This window comes from Gastrolobium bilobum, unplaced genomic scaffold (assembly GCF_033153095.1).
Source record: "Gastrolobium bilobum isolate Gb01-03AN ecotype WA unplaced genomic scaffold, APGP_CSIRO_Gbil_v1 utg3261, whole genome shotgun sequence".
NCBI classification, from domain to species: domain Eukaryota; kingdom Viridiplantae; phylum Streptophyta; class Magnoliopsida; order Fabales; family Fabaceae; genus Gastrolobium; species Gastrolobium bilobum.
The window spans coordinates 443,597-458,466 of NW_026899069.1; positions in this window are offsets into that span (position 1 = coordinate 443,597).

Genomic DNA, 14,870 nt, shown 5'->3' on the forward strand with positions numbered 1-14,870 from the left:
TCTCATCAATCACAGACCATTTGATTAACCGGGTCCCACTTAATACAACATCGGCCCCACCTCATAAATATAATCTGGGATTAGTGTACGTTTTTCATGTTTTTGTAAAGAATTATTTCAATCAAAATATTAAGGTGATGAGAATTTTTTAAAGATTAATATTATTCTTTAATATATTTCTTTACATAATAGCTTTTTGGGCTTCAAGTATAGATACTGTACAGATTTAATTTTGATTTACCTTTATCTAGTTCCACTTGAAAGTGAGGAGGGGGAGGGGATGATGATCAAACCTGTGACCTTTTTGTCATTGAAACTCTAATACCATGTAAAGAATCACTTTAACTTAAAATTTTAAAGTGTTGGGTGAGGGACTTTTTAACGATATATATTATTCTCTAACACTATACACACATAAATATATATATAACTCGTGTTTTTTTTTTCCTTTCACATTACCTCATATGGGCCCATACACTATTACTTATATGTATGAGATAATTTTATTTATCTCCTACAGAAACATTAATCTCATGTATATAATATGAGAAATCATATTTTTCTGCAACAGGCAAATTGATCTCTCATGCAATAGATATATATTTTTTTGAAGTGGGTCCCATTATTTAATAATAATAAAAAAAACTATTGACACGGTTCTCCATGGATGTGCAGGAAGAACTGATATCTTCTGCCGGCGTAGAAAATATAGCCCCATATAATATAGGGTTTTATAAGAGTTATGTTGTAGGCAAAGTGATTGTGTAATGTTATAGAGATTCGTTTTGCGTGCCGTAATTTTCTTTTTTTTCTTTTTTCTTCAAAAAGTGTGAGCCCCTCAAAATGTTGTGTGTGTAGGAAAGTTTGTTGTGTCATGTTAAATGACAAATGCAAACCCTATAATATAATATCAAAGCAAAATAACTATTATAATAATGGTTATATTTTTCTTATGTTGTAGGAAAATGGTTATCTCATGTTATAGAAATAAAATTATAAGTGAGACCTATATGTAAGAGAAGAGAAAAAAAAATGTGAGATCCATCTCAACTTCGTGTGTATAGGAAGTTTGTTTATCTTATGTAACATAAGATAAATATAACCCTTATAATAAACACAATTTCTTTACATCTATTATTTATTATTTGATGTACTAAAAACATAAAAAGTATTTAATATTTGTTAAATATTTATAAATATAGACAAAATATTAAATATGCTTTCACTGCTACTTTTAAGATACTACTTGTTAGTAAAAGGAAAATACAAATATCATGTTATATGACACATCTTATATCATGCCATAAACACAAAAAGATGTAAACTCCGGTAAAAAAATAAAAGTATCAATTCCATCTTTTTGTGTTTATAACATAACACAAGATATATCATGTAAGAAGAGATTGGAACAGTGACCATTGCGCCGCTGTTTCCACACAAATTTACCTAAATGCCACGCTCCTGAACTAATTTTCCAAACTGCCACGCAGGCAAGGTCGCTTGCAGCAGTAGTGAACTATGCATGATGATGTGTCAGGAAGCTGGTGGTGTCAGAGTTCGCTTCTGACACATGCGACTTCTGTTTTTAATTAAATTCGCCTACCATGTAGGCGACCTTCATTTTTATTTTTATTTTTAAATTTGATTCTTGTTATCCACTAAAAATGTGACACGTCAGCAAATTGAGTTCGCCTGTGTCAGAAGCGAACTTGCACCCGTAACAGATTAGAAAATAACACTGTTCACGTGGTATTTAGGTAAAAAAATTGGTGAACAGTGACATTTTAATCAGTTATCCAGAAGAGATTCACTTTTCCCTTAATAAAATTTTACCAAAAAAAATAAAAAATTCTTTCTTTATGTTTTTCTCCCACAACAAAAAGAACGGAACGGAATTTCACACCATAAAGCAAAGCCAATTCATGAGTCAGTTTCCCGTATCAGGCTGGATTTTGCCATAGTATATTATTTAAGGGGACCCACAATGGAAAGGCTGGTTTCAACATCGTTACCTCACAAATAAATTTCATGATTAACCCAATCTTGACCGTCCAATATTTTATTGGTGCACATGCAAGCTTTTCCTCTCTGTTTTACCTTTTACTTATGGGTTTATCATCTATCATTTAACATGACCACAAAAATTTTTCTACACACACAACATTTTGTGGACCCGCAGCAAAAAAAAAAAAAACTCTGGCACGCAAAACGAATCTCTATAACATAACACAATCACTTTTCCTACCACATAACTCTTATAAAACCCTTTACTTATACGCATACTTCACATACTCAAGAGATCTCGTCTTCATTTAACAAGATTAAATACTTAGAAACTGTAAAATATAATATTCAATACTCAATCATAGGAAAAGGACAATAAGAGGTATACAATTGGGCATTTTGATATTATATTTATGGCATCATCTAATTTTATGTTGTAGGAGATACTCCTCTTATATTATAGACATAACACATAGTAGATTTCATCATGTGTTAAAAAATAAAAAATAAAATAATAAAAAGTACGTTTGTCGATGTATCTGCAACATAAAATAACTCTCTCTTATTATATAAAAGAATAATTTCCCTATATTTATCTAAAGTTCACCATCTTTAGCCAAAACATAATTTTTGTAAGAGGAAATTCTTTAGTAAGCACATTTTATTAATCATTTTCGAAGATGTATTCTGTTTGATTTACATCCCCTCCTTTTTGTATTTCATCCTTAAAGTCACTATCGCCCTTTTCAATGAATGTGGTGTATAAGATATGGAATCAATTGATGGAAATATCTACTAATTGAGTGGATTTAAGCTTCTAAGAGAGCTATAATAGCGACTAGTTCTACCAATTAAGGTCTATGTCATGTGGTGTAGCCCAATTTTTGTCATGACAATTATGGTATGTATCTCTACTAGATCAATCTGGGTTTTATCTTAATTCGCAATTGAAAAAGTTGTCTTTTCAACCAATAATTATGACCTTTTTATAAAGTTTTTGAACAAAAATAACAGTTCGAATCATGTCTTATCGCTAATACTGGACAACAGGGCCCCTCACCTTTATTTTTTCTTTCGTTCTTATGCAGTTCTGGGCAGGCACTTTTTTCATGCTTCTCTAAAATTATAACAAGTAGTATAATTATTGGTAAAATTTTCTACCCACACAATATTTTATGGGATTCACATTTTTTAAAGCAAAAAAAAAAAAAAAAAACCGAAGGCACAAAAAACGAATCTCAGTAACATGACACAATCACTTTTCCTACAACATAACTCTTATAAAATCCTAATTATATATATTCTTGGACTGCGTTTAAAATATTAAAATATATAATTAAATCAAATCTTTTAGTTTAGTACTATGATAATATATAATAATAGAGAATTGTTTTTATTATGTTACATAACATAAACCCATCTTTCTACACACACAAATTTAATATGGAACTCATTTTAATTTTTTTTTTCTTTTTTCTATTCTCTCCCCTCTCTCTTTCTTTTGTTAGAGTAGAAAATTTGCTTTTATATTATGTAACATAACAAAAACAATTCCCATAATAATAAGTGTTAAAGTTGCCATGAGTCCATGACTACTATCTAGGAAGTTGATTCCTGACATCATTACATCTTGTTCTAGACATCTTATCATATAAACTACAACGACATTTAAATTTGGAATAGTACACCTTAATTAACACATATTTATCAAATAATTAACATATTCTATCGAATTGCACTTTCTGTATAAGTATTTATTATATGAATAATATATAATTTTAAAATGATTGAAAGTTATTTTATAATCAACTGGTATATTTAAAAATTAATATAATATATGATTTTTCAATATAAGGAAATATAAACTTTATCAATATTTATTATTGTCTATTCTCTTAATATAACAAATGCAATCAACATGTTAAATAATTGTAATACAATAGTTAATTAAATTCCTCTGGCATGGAATGCTGGTTATAGAAATTAGATTCCTCCAAAAATTTCGACATTCTTTACAACCAGTCTTCCTTGATTTTTACTAGGACCTACTTCTGTGCAAGAATTCAGATTACAAAATTGAGGAACCGACATATTTGCTTCACACATAATTTTAGAATCTTTCAAAAAGTTTAAGTTGACAGATGAAAATATGAATGATTTTTTGTTTTATCTCTTAACATGTCCCCTTGTATGAGAATTCTTTGGACTTTAAAGTATGGATAATGTGTAAGCTCAATTATTTACTTTGTGCTTAGATTTAAATTGTTTTCCTTTTTTAGAACAATAAGGTAACAATAATCAAACTTAAACTATTTTGTCACAAAAACTATGTCTTAGAGATATAAATTAGTAACAAAGCTTTCACCAAAGTTAAAAATATAATATAAAGATCATTTATATGTCTTCAAATAGCTTAAGCTCTTGGGATGTTTGGTTCTTGACAAACACTTTTAAAGTTTAATTAGTGGCTTGATTTCGATAGGCGAATGCGCATACAAAAATCGCTAAATAGAAAATTGAGATTTGATAAAAAGAGAAATGCTATGATTCTCAATTTCTATTATAAACATAAAATAAAATATTTAACTCCTACCATAGAGATTTTAAGCAACCTTTTATAAACCAATTACAAATCAATACAAATAAGGAAAATTCCCAAAGACAAATTTAAAAATAACTACCTCTTAAAACAATTCTAAAAATAAAGATAATTAATTACCAGGGATATGATATTGTAACAACCAATTAAGGTTATTACCAATGTTACTACCACTCAATTTCATCGTTAGTTCGATTATTTTGATCCAACGATTATATTTATTTCCAATTTTGTATGGTTATGATTCTCCATATTTAATGTGAAAGCATTAAATATGGAAAATCATAACCATACAAAAGTGAAAATAAATATAAAGTATTAAATACAGGGAATCATAACTATACAGAGATGGAAATAAATATAACCGTTAGATCAACATAATCGATCTAACAGTGAAATTGATTTGTAGTAACATTGGCAATAACCCTAATTGGTTGTTATAATATCCTACCCCTACAATTAAATCATTCAAAACACATCCTGAATCTTATATCTCAAATCACGTCAAATTATTGCCTTTCTTTTTTTGCCGAGCAAAAATTTGATTGTAATTTTGTTAGATTTCAAATTTCTATTTGTTTAACATGTGAACCATACTTAATGAGCAGAAATTCTATTTGACTCCAAACTTTTTGAATCAAACTGTCAATTTGTTGGACCTTACACAGTGGGTCAACTATAAGTGCAACATTATCCCCTACTAAGAAAAGATTTGCTCTCAAATCTACTTCATCTTCACCGATACAATTCTCTTTAGGTGACAACTCAAGTAATAACACTTTCGCTATTGGATCTTCAACATCTGGTTCTCTATCAGATTTATAACAAACTAAATGATCATTGTAGACTCAATGATCATTGTAGTTTAGATAATCATCATAAACTGAATTATCGTCATAAATTAGATAATTATCATAAATTAGATAATCATCATAAATTGGATTGTCATTATAGATTGAATAATCATCGTAAACTGGATTACAATTATAAACTTCAATGTTAGGAATGTCATCTCAATATCTTGAAAAGTAGACTGATTTTCAAGTTGCACTACCAATTGTGTCCCTGGTTTAGGATCCCAAAAGGATTGGTTTCCTGCTCTTTATTTTTTATTAAATTAATTCCTTCTTCGAATTGACTGTCCAACTTTTTCTACCCGAATCGTCGCTCAAAATCTTGAATTTTCTTCCTTTGTACCCGCACAAGTTGACACTCCGAATCCTGAATCTGTCTTCCGAGCTTTTCATTTTCTATGTCTCGTGGCTCTATTTGATGTGGTTGTTTGTCTTCTTCAGGAACGAATCTATGTCCCTCGCCATCACGATTCTGCCATCCACAATCTCCATGATTTCGTTCAGCCATTGGTTGAAGGTAACCTAGTGCTCTGATTGCAAATCAATCAACATTAAACACAACTAAAATAAGTAAATAATTAAAATCAAATTAGCCTAATAATATAAAGATTAAAAAAAGAAATTAAATCAAATTTCAAATCTAAGTTTTCTCATGTAAGCCAATTCTAATTGCATCACTATTGCAAGGAGACATATGAATTTTCTTTATATGTAATATATATATCTAACATGACAAAAGTTTCATCACAAATTAATATCTCTTTAACGCTAATATACCATGTCATTCGCAAAATCTTCCCAAAATTAAGCCGTTGGGTAAAAACAGATAAATGATTTTATTTTATTTTATCTCTTAACAGCATCTCTCAATATTATGACTATGTGGCTATTCCATTTTCTCTTTGATAGTTTTGTCTACTCATCCAAAATGATGTTCTTAGGCTACCTTACCCAAATTAGTTAAAAAAAAAATTCAATTTTTTTTGGGTTTTTTTATCCAAAAATATTAATTAAACATTATTTTCTTTTAAATTTATCGCATAATATAAATATATCAAGTAATTATGAAGTTCCTTGAAGCTTTTTAAATTTAGAGAGTTGTTAGAGTAATTAAGGTAAGGGTGACAAAAGGAACCTGATTGTAGAATTACCTCATTTAACTTGTCTATTTTGGCGAATTGAGTTGAATATTTCAGCAACCTAGCACAACTCGTTCGATATTAAGGTGAGTTAAAGTGAATTAATCAGCGAGTCAAGCTTTCTTTTTTAAAAAGATAGCAAATATGTTTTATTTGTCATGCTAAACTTTTGTGATATCTAAGATGAGTTTGCTTTTGGCATCTACTAGTACTTAGCGTAGTTGGGTGGCAGCACAATGTAGGTATTGATGTCTGACTAAATTTCGTAATAGATGGATCCAACAAATACAATTATGATTAGGGTTATGCTAGGTATCTTCTTTAGCCTATTTATAATAGGGTTAAGCCATATGAGTTGTCATACTCCTATTGTATTAAAGTTATCATTCTGAAATAGATCATAGATAGGAAGATCTTAGTTTCAAGTTATACATTTCCTTCGATTCTGAAGATATCATCCCAACAACGTATAATATTACCACATTTAATCTTTCTATGTTAATAGAACATGGTGTTTTATTACCATATACATGGTATATGAATTCATTCTTGTTTTTGCCTATTCATGAACATTGTTATGTACCAAATTAATTTATTCAGTACAAGTATTTTTAAATATTTCATGTAAGATGTATAAAACTTGTAAATTAAAAATATCCAAGAGAAAATTATACAAAAGATATGCATGATTAATTCAAGTAGAACTTACAAAGTACAGATTAAAAGGGAAAGAGTATTTAAAATTATAGAGAAGATATTCATATTTAATTTAAAAGAATTCAAATTTAAATAAAAATTAAAAATTACATGCGTCATTGTTCCAGAAAAAATAACTAAAGGAATAAAATAGTATAAAGAAAACATACTTTAATATAATATATAAGAGTGAATATTACATAATAGTCAAAAAAATTGTAAAATATATGGCCAAGAAAGTAAAATGGTGCACTTTTTTTTGTATCTATGCTATATTATAATTCAGAGCCATTTTGTGAAAAGTTTTGCCACGTATAATTCATACAATAATTTAAATTCTTTTGAAAGCATAAATTTTCCATCTAAAGCAAGTTTTTTTTTAAAAAAATGAATTATATGTGTCATGGGCCAAGTGGGACTTAATCCATGGTGCAATCTAATTAATTTAAATGTTAAATTAATAAAAATAATTTGAATTCTAATCTTCTGCAATAACTAATATACAATAATTCGCTTATTACTTGAAATTTGGAAATATTTATTCCTTTATTTGATTACGAAAAAAAGTTTAATAAAATACATTTATGATAAACTATTTTCAACTTAAAAAAGCGAAGAGACACATTCTGCATCGTAAAACTATGTCTGTCATTAAATTTTTTATTATTCATGTGTTTACATTTCAACCGATTTCTTTTAATTTATGTGTCAGGAAGTTTATTATTATTATTTTTTGTAAACTATATGTTAGTCTCTTAATCTTGATTATTTTTTGAAACCTTCTGATATTCCTTTTTTTTTCCTGGATCTTCTTTCAATGGCTGATTCTTCATCTTCTGCAAAACAGTGAGCGATTGAGAAACAAAGACTGATGCCCCTGAAATCTCTTCCAAGAGATTTATTATTGCAGATTTTTGGAGTCTCTAACGTAACATTTTTAGAGTATATTTGATGCACAGTATAGGATAAGACTTGATAGTATAAAACCTGATAGTATAAGGCCTGATTGTATAAGACTTGATTAAATTTTAATACCATCTAGGTTTGGCATGGTATTGTATAATTTAACATATTGTATAAGATAATATCATTCGATGTTTGGTAATGCACTCTATAATACTAGATAGGTTTAAAATAAATATTTTTGACAAAAATATCCTTGAATAAAATATTATATAATTTTTCCAAATATGTCATATGATATTAATTTTTATAAAAATCTAGTAATTTCAGTTTGTCCAAAAAGTATATTTTATAAAAATAAAAATCTCCAATATTTTAAAAATTAATATATTGAAAAATAAATTTTTATTTTCATATATTAATTTTAAAATATTATATTAATTTTTGAGAATTGCACTGGTCAATAATGTTAATACATCAACCTTTATCAATCCTAATCTCAACCCCTTATGCCTAATTAAGTTGTACATAATTTTAATGTAATAAGGTATTTTACTATATAAGCTTATACTATACAATATTCACACCAAATAACTAAAAATGTCGTAACGTATCGTATAAGCTTATACTATCAGGCCTTATACATCACACCAAATATGCCCTTAGAGTCTATTATAGGCGCCATTCAATATTAAATTGCAAATCTCTTATCTATTTTATCTTTTAATTATTTCTTTAATAATAGTGTCCTAGAAAATTTTATTTATAAATTTTATTTGAAATTTGCATTAACTTTTACGAGATAAACAAACCGACTTCTCTTTTTCTCCATGCATCGCATGGATAATAAACTAGTAAACCTAAATGATGCATAATCAGAGTTGTGCATGAGACCAATAAAAATTAATATTTAGCTTGATACGTTTTTTAATTGCTTCCTCTATTTATCAAATTAGCAGTATCTTTTAATTGATCTAGTTCAAAATTGAATATGGCATTTATATGTATGCAGGAATTTTCTTACATAATAAGAATGTGAAGGTAGAAGGGTTTAGATATTAGAGCACGTAAAAGTAATTGCAGTCATGTCAGCTAAGTTATTCATGTACGTGTGTTTCTCTTCCACATTTCTTGTGGGGTTGACAACTTAAAACGAATTGAAATAAGGAAAAAGGTTCGATTTAATTACAAGTAAAATATACCACAAAATTTAAGAGCATGAGAATGGAAAATGTTGAATCGTAGTGTGGTAATCCGACCCCTATGCTCTCCCAAAAATGTGATTATTCGTAAAATTCAAATCAAACCCAACTCAAAAAGGAGTAAGAATAAGAGAAAGAGATCACTATGCGTTCTTGAAGCTCGATATGAGCAACCAAACCACATGACACAAACATCCATCCTTCTCTCCTTAATTGGCAAAAATTCACTTTGAAACGTCTCATCTCACGAAGTAAATGCTCTTTACTTTGATAAGAGTTTTTGGTTATCCCCCATCTACCTTTTCCCACAGCCTATAAGAATGGCACATTTCCTTTTACAAGTGATGGTCATTGCGTTCTTGAAAGCTGATCGTAGCAAGTACTTCAAAAGGGTCTTAGGCTCTTCTTTTAATTCATTCTTGAGAGTCATTTTTCCCCTTTTACTTTGCTACGTAAATACGTCATTGGTTTCGTACAACTATAACGCTCCTTCAATTTCAAATGCTCCCAACCACCATCACTATGTTCTTTTTAATGAGCAATTTGTTACGGCATCCTAACAATAGCTATAAATATATTCTACTTATCTATCGACGTAATACACGGCTTGTTTAAATCAAATATCTATTACAATAAATTTTATTTTAATAGATAAATATTTAATATATATTTAAAGAAGAATGTTATACTTACAATCTATTTTCGTTTAGATCCTCTTACAATCATATCTTAACCGTTGATTTTCGCCAATCAACGGTTATCATTTTCGCAAATCAATCTTATTAGTTAATTATTAATTCACAATAAATGATAACTGTTGATTGTCAAAAAACAACGGTTAAGATGTATTTATAAGAGGTTGTAAACGAAAAAATGTTGTAAGTATAAGCTTTCTGATATTTAAATTAACTTATTTATTTTTAAAAAAATATCATAGCAAAATATTTCAAAGTAAAGTGAATTAAAAAATAAAATGTACATTCATCTTAGGAAACGTAAAATATACACAAAATTTTCTATTCATGGAATTTGTAATATAAAATTTTCTAATTAATAATAATTAATTGATCTAAAAATTTATAAATATTTGCTTCCCTTATTTTTTCCACCAAATAAACTACTCAATTTTTTTTTAATTGGATTTGATTAATTCACACAACTAATAAAGAGATACACTTTCAAAATCTTAAACATTCCTCTTGAATTATATAATTGGGACCAATTTTTTTAATTTTTTTAATTAGCTTTACGATGTTCAAAGAATAAATTAAACAAAATAAGATTCGGATTCGAGCGTGGCCACTCTAAATCGGAAGCAACCATAAAACTATGCCAAACTTGGAATTTCCGTGGAATTAGTTTAGACTAATAAGTCTGTGCATGATAATCATTGTGTTCTCTGACACTGTTTCTGAAAAGAAACAATTCTTTTTTATTTCTGTGCCTTGGAACAGTTTCAGACAAGAAAAAAAACATGTTTGATAACATGTTCTATTTTTATTCTGAAAATGAGAATTGCATTTAATAATACAAAAAATAATATAATAAAAAATGATTCCTATTAACCATAAATTTTTTTCGGATCATCACTTTCATTTCCATATGGCGACGACGGTGGTGGCGGCAGCGTGGTGGTGGTGGTAGTGACGCAGTAGCTGCGGTGATAATGGTGGTGGTGATGGTGGTGATGGCAGTTACTATGAGATGGTGGTGGTGGTGGTGGCGTGGTAGTGGTGATGAGAGTGGCTGCGACGATGGTGGTGGTAGTTGGTGATGGTGGCGATGGTAGTGGTGATGGTGATGACAGTGGCTGCGACGATGGTAGTGATAGTTGGTGAAGGTGGTGGAAGTGGTGGCGTCTTGATAGTGGTAGTGGTGGCGATGGTAGTGGTGGTGATAGCAGTAGCTGCGATGATGGTGATGGTGGTTGGTGACAGTGGTGATGGTGGTGACGATGATGGTACTGATGGGGACGACGACGACAGTGGTGGTGGTGGTGGTGGTGATGGTGGCAAGGTGGTGGTGGTGGCCATGAAATCATTGTCGTAGTGGTGGTGATGGTGGCGGTGGCATTGCCGTCGTGGTGGTGGTGGTGGTTGTGATGACGATATTGGTGGTACAAAGACGGCGGCATCCATGGTGGCGGTGGTCGTGTTAGGATGATGATGGTGGTGATGATGATGGTAGTGGAGACTGAAGAGTGATGGAGAGAAATAAGTGTTTCTCATTTTGTGTCCGATAACAAAAAAAAAAACATACTTTTTTTTATTCTTTTTGTTTAAACTAGTTCATCTCGGGACCAAAAAAAAATCAATTTTACCAAACGAATTTTTTATTTATTTGTGTTCTAGAAAATAAAAATTAAAAAAAATATTCCAGAAAGGTTTTTATATATACCCAAAACATTCGAGTCACGACTCATGCAGTACCCCATTTTTTTTTTTTTTGGATGATTTATACGTTGCCTTCGTATTCGACTTTTGGTTCTATCTTAGATACTCATGTTAATTGTGTATTTGAATTAGTCAACACGTGTTAATTAAATGATTTTTGTTTGGATTAAAATGTCTCGCACAATTAATTTAAGGGATGTAAAAGTCAAGGAGTGTATGTTTGGGTATTATAGAAGTGTATTTTCATTACAATGGGAGTAGATACTCTCTTATCAAAAAGAATAAAAATATAAATATAGAAAGAAATAACCATAAACATAAAGGTAGTATAAAATTATTACTTTTTTTCATATTTGGAAAAAGATATACTGAGTGATCATATATCTGTAGTACTTAAAATATTTTCTATATTATAGAAACCGATCAAATATCAAAGTGATTTCAGTCATAGAAATCAATTGTTTTTACTATCAAGGAGTGGTGGAATGAAGGAGGGGCAGGAGGGAGATCGTCCCCTTCAACTTTATTTAACCTTTATTCTAGAGTGTATTAAGACTAAAAAGAAAGATATTATGGATAAATTTGCCCCTCTTAGAATTTGAAGAGTTCTTCAAATCTGATTATTTACCGACCAACTATCGTTTTGCTTGTCTAAGTTAATGTGATTTTTGTTTTCTTTGTCCCCTCTCACAAAGTTTTTTGCCTACACCATTGTCATCAAGCACATGAATCAATTTGTAGAGAGTCATTTCAGCTTAATTAGTAGTCTTGAATTCGAGTAATAACACATCTGGGTAGAGTCGGTAAAACGACCTCGGCTCAGCGGGCCAACCCGCCCAATCCGCCAAACGGGGTGGGGCGGATTGAATTTTTCAACCCATCTCAAAAGCGGGGCGGGGTGGACGCGGACTCATTTTTTAGCAGGCTGATGGCGGGTATAGGCGGGCCGAGGTGGGTTAGTGTAAAATAGGCTCGGGATGGTGGGCCAACCCGCCCAACCCGCCAAACGAGACAGGGCGAACTGAGTTTTTTAACCCACTTTCAAAAGCGGAGCGGGACAGACTGATTTTTTTTTTTTTTTGCGGGTTCATGGTTCTGCCTGGCTGGCGGTCAGATATGAAATGCTTTATATATATATATATATGGGTTTTATAAGAGGTATGTTGCAGAAAAAGTGATTGTGTTATGTTATAGAGATTCGTTTTGCGTGCCGAAGTTTTTTTTTTGCTGCGAGCCCCACAAAATGTTGTGTGTGTAGGAAATTTTTTGTGGTCATGTTAAATGATAGATGATAAACCCTATATATATAGCCATAATATAGGTCGAAGTAGTGGACCTAGAATATTTATGATAGGGAATGAAAATAAAATATCAAAGTTATTAATATTAAGAGAAATGACTAATTATTATAAGTGTTTTTAGAAATGGATTAACTATTAGGACTATTAAGTAATTATTATTAAAAAAATATTATTTTACACCTATAATAATAAAAAAATAAAGTTTAAGGAGGGGTTACTGTGTGACCTTAACCCCTCCCTTAGATCCGCCCCTGATCATATTTCTTGATTCTCTAAAGAGCAAATTGGTAATTAGTGAAATAATTACGGAAATGGATTTTCAAAAATTTATTGTTTATTATCCAAATTCTTATATGTTAGATTAGGAAGTTTAAATTTAGAAAGTTGTTGTAACAAAGAATATTTGTTTTTCTGTTTCAGCAACAAAGTATTTGATTCTTTATTTTGTTAGAGGATTTTTAGGAAGTTTAAAATCTTGTTTTGTGTATTTATACACCTCAATTGAAGAGGTAAAGAAATCAATGAACAGAAGTATTTCAGTAGTATCATTCTTTACATGGTATCAGGAGCGTTCTGATCTAGGAACCTTGTTTTTTTTCAGATTTTTCTTTTTTTCCTTTACCCAGAAGGAAAAAACCCGTATTGTTTTTTTTCTTTTACCCGAATCTAACCCGTATACCCGCATTTTTTCTTCCTCTGTAACCAAATACCCGCACCATTTCTTGCCACCCGAAAGTACACCCAACCCGTATACCACTTCTTCCCGGTTTTCCCACCCACAAACGTCACCGTTTTCCTAATCCCTAATTTCTTTCACTCGATGGCATCTTCACCTCCTTCATCGCCCACCGCCCCTACCCCACCTTCCTCAAACATTATTATCCAACAAGATTCCTCCTCCTTTCCCATCACTGTTGTCCTTGATGACCACAATTATCCGCTTTGGTCTCAGTTACTTGATATGCGAATTGGTGCGCGAAACAAAACCGGGTATCTCACCGGTGCCACCAAGCAACCACCGGTGGCTGATCCTTTTTTTGATACGTGGGTGACTGAAAACAAGAAGGTGAAAAGCTGGTTAATTGATTCCATGTCTCCTCCCCTCATGCAGCGCTTCATCCGAATCGAGTGTGCATCGGAGATTTGGGATGCTGTCCGGCGAACCTTCTTTGATGGTTCAGACGAAACGATTCTCTTTGAGTTGAATCAACGGTCCTTCAACACCAAACAAAATGGCCGGCCACTGTCCACTTATTTCAACGACCTTCTTTCCATCTTCCAGGATATTGACCATCGGACCTCATCTCAGGCAGGCACGGTTGCCGCTGTTGTCCAGATGCACTCAGCCATGGTGCGTATGCGGGTGCATATTTTTCTCTCTGGTCTTGATGCTGAATTTGAACAGGTCAGGGGTGAGATTTTAAGAAAGGATCCTAAGTTGGATCTTGAAGCTTCATACGCCTATGTTCGGCGTGAACAGCAGCAACGTGTTACCATGAATAGACCTCTCTCCACTAATGATTCCTCAGCCATGGTGGCTCACAACTCACGGTCATCCTCTGCCCCTCTGAAGTCTCGCAGGGATGGGTCTGCTTCTAAGATTATTTGCTCACACTGTGGCGACTCTGTCACACACAAAGAATCGATGCTACGAAATCGTTGGCTATCCCGATTGGTGGGATTTCACTAAGAGGCCTCGCCGGAAATCCTTGAACAGAGCATCATCTTCCATCACTGATTCGGGCCCTCTTCCTTCAGCCAATGCAGTTTATGAAGGCA